Source organism: Dermochelys coriacea, chromosome 1, assembly GCF_009764565.3.
Source record: "Dermochelys coriacea isolate rDerCor1 chromosome 1, rDerCor1.pri.v4, whole genome shotgun sequence".
Taxonomy (NCBI): domain Eukaryota; kingdom Metazoa; phylum Chordata; order Testudines; family Dermochelyidae; genus Dermochelys; species Dermochelys coriacea.
In genome coordinates, this window is record NC_050068.2 from 130,337,820 (window position 1) to 130,346,963 (window position 9,144).

Below are 9,144 nucleotides of genomic sequence, written 5' to 3' on the forward strand. Positions count from 1 at the left end.
TTCAGTCCCTGCTTGCTTTTAGGGTTGCCAACCCTCCTGGATTGGCCGGGAGCCTACCAGAATTGTCATCCATTTCCTGGTGACTATTGAAAGCAATCCGGGAGATTTTAATAGGCTAAAAAAAGTCCGGTTGGCGGTGCAGCAGGGCTAAAGCAGGGTCCATACCTACCCTGGCTCTGCACGGCTCCCAGAAGCGGCTGGCATGTCCACCTCCTAGGCGTAGGGGCATCCAGGGGGTTTCTGCGCACTGCCCCGAGCACTGACTCCCCAGCACCCATTGGCTGGGAACTGTGGCCAATTGGAGCTGTGGGGGTGGTGTCTGCAGGCAGGGCCAGCTTGCAGAGCCACCTGGCTGCCCCTGAGCCTAGAAGCCGGAGGGACATGCGGGTCACTTCCAGGAGCTGCCCAAGGTAAGCGCTGCCTGGCCGGAGCCCACACTCCTTACTCTCTTGAAGCCCCCTCCTGCACCTCAAACCTCTCATCCCTGGCCCCACCCCAGAGCCCGCACCCACCCAGAGCCCTCATCCCCTCCCACACACCAGCTCCCTGCTCCAGCCCAGTGAGTGAGTAGGGGGAAGCAAGTGACAGAGGGAGCGGGGGGGTGGAGTGAGCAAGGGGTGGGCCTCGGAGAAGGGGCAAGACAGGGAGCGGGGCAAAGATGTTTGGTTTTGTGCAATTAGAAAGTTGGCAACCTTACTTGCTTTACTGATCTTCAGTCCCTCAAATATCCATGTTGTTTTCCTTCCAACACACAGTCAGCAGTCAGACCCTGGCAGATGCCCTTGTGTCCTCAAGCTAGGCATCTTTGTTACCACTAATCCAATGCATGTTATTCCCTTATAGGAAGAATGGGTTCCTGATTAAGTTTTATCCTTCCAGAAAGGAGAAATCTGTACACTATCAGATGTTATTGTTGATTTATCAAAATGGTTTATCAGTTTTAGGAGAGCCAGTTTAGACATCATAAGGTAGGTCAACATAGACCTAAGAGACATGCCAATTTAGCATGTCTGTAAGAGGATTAGTTAGTTGTGATTTACAATATCAAAAGATAAAAGTTCCCAAATGGAGTCATATTTATTCTGACTCACTTGAAAAATTCCCTGGTTCTAGTTATACCAGGAAAAACAGAAGCCAGACTGCTGACCAAATATTCATGGATTAGAAACTTAATTCAAAATAGATATTTTTTGTTTCCTGATTTTGAGTTCATCCACAAAGTCCTTATACTGTTGACTACATTTTTCAAATCTGAAGGCAGGAGTTTGACATTGTGCTTCCGAAACACTGCATTTTGTGATGATTTCTAGAGAATGGAACCAATCGCCAGAGAACCTTTCACTGTGGAGTTGTCTAGCTTTTCCATGTGTTCTTCATGCAAGAGGCCCTGTAGCTAGCTTTCTGAGGATTGCATGGAAGTCTGTCAGAAACTGTGGGACCAAATGACTCTATATTTTGTATGGCCAGTGGGGTTGGATTCTTAAGAAGCTTCTTTTCTGATCAGTGCGTCAGTACCTTTGCTAGCACTTGCTGGAGTAATGGAATGGAGAAAATGTATGCAGAAATGAAGAGTAATCATAGTGGATAATGAATCCATCACTATCCACTGCTGCCTTCGCTGAAACTACTCTGGGTTAAAAATCAGTTTTAGTACACTGAAGTATCTAGCTTCAGATAATCCACTCTGAGAAAATATATAGGGATTAGCTTTGGAAGGCTTCTTCTAATAGGTCTGTCCTTTTTAAGTCATTGGCTATCACATTATCTGTCTGTGAAATGCACTGAATGGTTATACAACTTCCTAAATTAACATAACTTCCAATTTTTTTACAGCCACAGTGTAGAGCCTTTTTTACTTGTTTTCTTCCCAGTTTGGACAGGTAATACACTTCTGTACTGTTACCTGACACTACTCTTATTAGGTGCCCTGACCCATTAATAACCTGCTGAATGCTTTCTAAATCAAAAGCAGCTGTAATATATTTATGCTTAACAGAACAACTGATAAGTTTCATAAAGCACTTATATTACAGTGCTCAAAATAGGCTCCTGTGACTGTTTTTGAGGCATCTTTCTAGCATTTCTGGGGTGAGAAAGTCTAGAAGGAGTAAGAGTCTGTTGGCATTAGGTCCCCTCCTCACCACAAGAGTTCCAGCCAGAAAATAACAGGGAAATTCTTGCTTCCCAGTTGGTTAAAGATTTTTTTCCATATAACAGACATCTCTGGATGTTTCTGGAATACTGATTAACCCTTGGATGGGCGAAGATATCCATGTAGCCTTGCTAAATTCCTTTACATGACAGAAGGAAGAGTCATCACCTCTTGACATACAGTTGTTATAGTTTCTCTCTTGGGCCAGGAAATGTCACAGGTCAGAGATGTGCATTTAGGTTGAATCACAGAAGGCTAAATTGAAGGTTTGATTTGGAATGGATTTCCACATACCAAAAAATGTGAGGTCCTCAACAGATGCTTTGTGGCTGAGATATGAATAATTTGGATGATGCTTCATTCAAGATATTTTTTAAGAAGATTAGCATTTTTTTTTATTTCCAGAGGCCTTGGGACATGAATGAAAGGTCACATAATTATATAAATCAGTGGTTCTCAAACTAGAGGCGCCGCTTGTTCAGGAAAAGCCCCTGGCGGGCCGGGCTGATTTGTTTACCTGCCACATCACAAGTTCGGCCGACTGCAACTCCCACTGGCTGCGGTTCGCTGCTCCAGCCAATGGGGCTGTGGGAAGTGTTGCAGGCCGAGGGATATTCTGGCCGCCTTTCTTGCAGCCCCCATTGGCCTGGAGTGGCAAACCGCGGCCAGTAGGAGCCACAATCGGCTGAACCTGTGGACGCGCAGGTAAACAAACCGGCCTGGCCCACCAGGGGTTTTCCCTGAAAAAGCGGCACCTCTAGTTTGAGAACCACTGATATAAATCCCCTTAGGACAATGTAGAGGCCAAATCCCATAGCCCTCCATTCCTTCTTTGGAGAACCTTAGCAATTTTTGTATAATTTGGTGCATGGTAATACTGAAAAAGTTTTTCTTACATCTATTATTGTCTACAGTCACTTTTAAGTTCACACAGAAGACCTGGACCCTCAGAAGAAAGTTACTATGTTTGATGTGTAGAACTTTAGGGTTAATTATCTTAGAATTGGGACCCTAAAATACAGATCTTATCCAGCTTGTGGAATGTTTCCCTTTTGCACCAGTTCTGAGGCCTGCAACTAAACTTTCCTTGAGAGTAGAAGGTTCTTCAGCTATCAGATAAAGAATAACAAGATCCAGTAGGAGAAAGTTAAAAGTAGAAAAATTCAAACTGAAAATAAGGTGCAAATTATTAACAGTGAGGGTAATTAACCACTGGAATAATTACCATGGTATGTGGTAGATTCTCCATCACTTGGAGTGTTTAAATCAGGACTGGCTATCTATCTGAAATGACAAATTAATGAGCTCCATAAAGGAATTAATGAATGAGGTTCTATGGCCTGTGTTTTGCAAGAGGTCAGACTACATAATACTAATGGTCCTGTCTGGCTTTAAAATCTATGATCGTTTCCTCTGGAGCCAAAGAATCATCCCTGCCTCAGTTTATTTGTGAAAGAGGGATCCCCAGATTGGCAATTCAATTCAGTTTCACCCTACCTTGAGCACAGAGTGATGGATTTAATTGTTGGATGGTCATGTTGAAGAAGCTTGTGTGTCTACAGAGAACTTTATCCACCACAGCAATTTGAAGTATCCAATCTGCCTTGGCCCTAGAAATGCCGCAATTGGGTTGATCTATCAGTAGGACTGACAATCTTGCAAATGTTGTAAAAAATAATAATCCTCCCTGGACTGGGGATTAAATGGGGATATCATTTTTATCTCTTTTCTTCTAGAAGTGTAAGCAACCCATCCACCTCAGAAGGGACCCCATTTGCCTTCCACCATCTATTTGCCAGTGTGCATCGAATTTCAAGTGGCTTCTCTGCCCTTCAGTTTCTTTTTACAATGCTTTGGGTTGTAAAAGGTGGTGGCAGAAGCCTGAAGACTTCACTCACTAAATTCCCCTTCATATTGCACAGAAGAACAGTGTTTCAACTGAAGGGAAAAAATGTTCTTCAAAGGGGAATTTTGACCATTCAAAGACTGCACTGAAAATTTTCCTCCTGTATTCATGAACTGGTGGCATGAGAGATTAAAGCACTCACTCTTCGATCAGTTGCATGATGGGGGACATAGATTCTGGTAGCAGAACTGAGAATTACCTAGCACATGACAGGGAGAAGGCCAGGAAAAATAGCCTTCTAGCTTATGATATTTAAAGTTGACTAGCTTTCCTCTGGCCTTTAAACTAGATGAAGAAATGGACCATCCTGAAAGCAGACAGCCCCCTATGTTTGTGGATATGTGTCTTGTGTTGTAGTGTGCACCCTATGTGGGCCTGAATGGGTTAATGTGGGTCTGGGCCAACTATGTTTTCTGACTGCATCTGGATCAAGAACCAGGCTTAAATTATCATGAAGCCAGATGGGTAGGAGCAGGCTTTTTAGAATATAGATAGGAAATTTGGAGCAGAAGAGCGGCTGCAAAAACTAAAAACTCAACTCCATGATGGAATGAGGTGTGCAAAATAATAGCTAAAGAAAGGAACAAAGTGAAAGAAATAAGTAAGTGAAAAATACAATGAATAATGGACATCTAGTAAAGTATAAAAGAAGTAAGGCTATAGCACAAATAATTATTTAAAAAATCAAGAAAGAGAGTTGGAGAAAGTACTGTGGGAGGCTAAATAAGATACAAAAACATCAGAAATACATGGCCACATTGAAAGAATTTATGAAATTTACAATCAGAGTAGTTACCTCTCAGGTCTCATTGGGACTGACAAAATAGTTAGAAGTTCTGATAACAAGAAAGCAGAAGTTGAAGTAAAAATTTTCTGAGGAGTGGGTAACGATGAAAACCAAAGTGTAGGTTTTCATCAGATTAAAAGATAATTAATTGAAGAGAAGTAAGAACTATGTGGTTGGGGAAAACATGAAGATACTATACAGAACAAAAGGTTTTATATGTGAAAAAGCTATTGATATAGGCAAAAATATGTCCCCGGGTAAAGATAATATATGCAATATAATGTTTAAATATCTTCCTGAAAGCAGTTTGAGGATTCTCTTGGAATTGTATACCATGTGATCTGTTTGGGGGATCATGTGCTGACTGTGTGGGTGCTGAGCCTAACAGCGTGCTAAGCAAGGCTGAGAGCTGAGAGCTTCTTAACAAGGCTTTGATCCTTAAGCCTTTTAGCGTCCATCAATCCTTAACCAAGGTGCAGGGCTACTTAGGAAGACCAGGACTTTAAAAAGCCCACTCCTAAGTGACCAGAGGAGCTAACAAAAAGGGGAGTTTTGCAAGTGAGTTTACAAGGGGAGTGTGTGTGTGTGTGTGTGTGGTGAGGCTACATACACTTAACATTCCTTAACTTTCTTTAAACTTAAAGCCAAAACCACCCCCCCCCCCCGATAAAAACAAAACAACAAAGGAACAAGCTGAAGGAGTAAAAAAAGAATGCAGGTAGAAGACCAGCAACAGAGTGGGGGCTACCCAGCTTATTGCACCCAATGCAGCATGTAGGATTACCTATGAGGTGCATGGAGCTCCTGGCCCTCAGAGATCATGTACAGGCTTTGGAGACCAGTGTGGCTGAACTGGAGAAGCTAAATATGAGAGAGACGTACATAGATGAGACTTTCCGGGACACAGTAGAACGGTCCCACCCCTGGTCTGACAGCCTCTCTGCTGTTGAGAAGGATGAAAGTCTCTGGGAAGGAGAACATCCAAATGGAGCAGAAGGAAATGATCCCATAGTTGGGACCCTTCTTCCAGAGGATGTTGTGGTATCCTCCTGCAGTGAGGATACCTCTCCAGGGGAGGGAACTCCAGTTATTAGGAAGAGACAGGTATTAGTAATGGGGGATTCAATCAATATAAACAGAGATAGCTGGGTTTGTGATGAGCGGGAGAACCACATGGTGACTTGCCAGCCTGGTGCGAAGGTTGCTGATCTCTCGAGACATGTAGATAGACTTATGTGTAGTGCTGGGGAGGAGCCAGTGGTCATGGTACATTTAGTTACCAATGGACATAGGGAAGGATAGGAGAGAGATCCTGGAGGCCAAATTTAGACTGCTAGGTAAGAGATTGAAGTTCAGGTCCTCTATGGTAGCATTCTCTGAGATGCTTCCAATTCCACGTGCAGGACCAGTTAAACATGCAGAACTGCATGGTCTCAATGCATGGATGAGACGATGGTGTAGGGAGAAGGGGTTTCGATTTATTAGGAACTGGGGAAACTTTTGGGAAAGGGGGAGGAGGAATGGGCTTCACCTAAACCAAAATAGAACCAGATTGTTTGCACTTAAAATTAAAAAGGTCATAGAGCAGTTTTTAAACTAAGAGTGGGGGAAAGCCGACAGGTGCAGAGGAGCACGTGGTTCAGACACCCCTTAGGATCTATAAATGGGGATTCCCTATGTCCTAATAAGGAGGAGAGGATGGAAGATGATAAAATGCAGGTAGGATCTGATGAGAAACAGTCAAATGAAAAAAAGTCTCATTCAATTATATCATGTAATGGCAGACAGCTAATAAGTGAAAAGTTTTTAAAGTGCTTATATACCAATGCTACAAGTCTAAATAATAAGATGGGTGAACTAGAGTGTCTCATATTAAATGAGGATATTATATAATAGGTGTGATGGGTTTACTCCCCTTCTGGGATGCCACCTGATGTACTGGGATTTCACCAAACCCGCCTGCTCCACTAGCCTGGGCTCCCTCTCCCTGTTTTCCTGAATCAGTCTCTCGGGCCTCTGGCAGCACACACACAAAGATAGGGCCACTCCCAGCTGCAGACACAGACTGAAGTCAGCTCTGTGTGAGAGGATTCACCCAGCACTCACGTGCACACCCCCTTTGGGGAATAAACCCCAAATAAGAATGTCTTGCTCTGTATAGATAGATCTGCACAGTGCAAGCTCATAAAAATTCACCCTCTCCCTCAATGTGAAGAGAGATATGCACAACTTCTTGCCCCTTCCCTCCCCCCAGTTAGAAATTGCACAAACCGGGTTTAATAATAAACAAAACAAAGCACACATACTAAGCTTAAGATCTTAGAGACTGGTTTCAAGAATGACAGGTTTCAGAGTAGCAGCCGTGTTAGTCTGTATTCGCAAAAAGAAAAGGAGTACTTGTGGCACCTTAGAAACTAACAAATTTATTAGAGTATAAGCTTTCGAGAGCTACAGCTCACTTAGCTCACGAAAGCTTATGCTCTAATAAATTTGTTAGTCTCTAAGGTGCCACAAGTACTCCTTTTCTTTTTGGTTTCAAGAAGTAATTTCTCACCCTAAATGTTATTTTAGGCAAGTTGCAGAGTTTCTGTACCTTAGAGTTCCTGTTATTTCGTCTTACAGACTGGACCCCGTCTCAGTCTGGACTCCCCTCTGCCTTTCCCCTCAGGTTAGTTGCTTTGTCCCTTCAGATACTTTCAGCAGTCTTTCTTCTTGGGTAGGCAATGTAGGAGAATTCAGATTAACCCCCGCCCCCACCTCAAAAGGGATTTACCTACCATGGGAAACCTTTGTTTGATCTCCAGTATCCAAGGTAGTATTTTGTATTAGGTGATCTTATCACCTGACTTAGTAATGTCACAGCTACCTCTAAGGATGCCTCTCAGGAAGGAGAGAGATTAGTACCTTCACAGTCTTATTGTTTCTTCCAAGGCTGTGATGACTGGGTTGCCTGGTGTGTGTCTCCCAAATACCCTTACAGTTGTAATTGTTTCATAGTCAATATTCCTAACGTTAGATACAGAAATGATACATGCATATAAATTGGATAATCACACACAGTAAATCATAGCCTTTCCAATGATATCTTACATGAGCCATCTTGCATAACGTATATCTTAGTTGTGACATATTCATATCATAACCATATTTCTATGAAGAATATGGGGTGTAACATCACAATAGGCATCAAAGAAACTTGGTGGAATGAGGATAATCAATGGGACATGGTAATACCAAGGTACAAAATATATGAGAAGGACAGAACAGGTCATGCTGGTGGGGGAATGGCATTATATATGAAAGAAAGCAAAGAATCAAATGAAGTAGAAATCTTAAATGAATCAAACTGTACCGTAGAACCTCTATGGATAGTAATGCCATGTTCAAATAATAAGAATATAGCAGAAGTGATATATTACTGACCACCTGACCAGGATGGTGATAGTGACTGTGAAATGTTCAGGGAGATTAGAGAGGCTATTAAAATAAAATACTCAGTAATAATGGGAGATTTCAACTATCCCCATATTTACTTGGTACATGTCACCTCAGGATGGGATGAAGAGATAAAGTTTGTTCACACCTAAAATGACTGTTTCTTGGAGCAGCTAGTTCTGGAACCCACAAGAGGAGAGGCAATTCTTGATTTAGTCCGAAGTGGAGCTCAGGATCGGGTACAAGAGGTGAATATAGATGGACCGCTTGGTAAAAGTAACCACAATATAATTAAATTTAACATCCCTGTGGCGGGGAAAAAAAACCACAGAGGCCCAACACTGTAGCATTTAATTTCAGAAAGGGGAACTACACAAAAATGAGGAGGTTAGTTAAACAGAAATTAAAAGGTACAGCACTACAAGCAAGCTGCATGGAAACTTTTTAAAGACATCATAATAGAGGCTCAATTTAAATGTGTTTCCCAAATTAAAAAAACACAGTAAGAGAACCAAAAAAGCCACTGTGGCTAAACAACAAAGTAAAAGAAGCAGTGAAAGGCCAAAAGACATCCTTTAAAAAGTGGAAGTTAAATCCTAATGAGAAAAATAGAAAGGAGAATAAACTCTGGCAAATGAAGTGTAAAAACATAATTAGGAAGGTCAAAAAAGAATTTGAAGAACAACTAGCCAAAAACTCAAAAAGTAATTGCAAAAATTGTTTAGGTACATCTGAAGCAGGAAGTCTGCTAAATAACCAGTGGGGCTACTGGATGATCGAGATGCTAAAGGAATACTCAAGGATGATAAAGCCATTGCAGAGAAACAAAATGCATTTTTGCAATCGGTCTTCACAGTTGAGGAT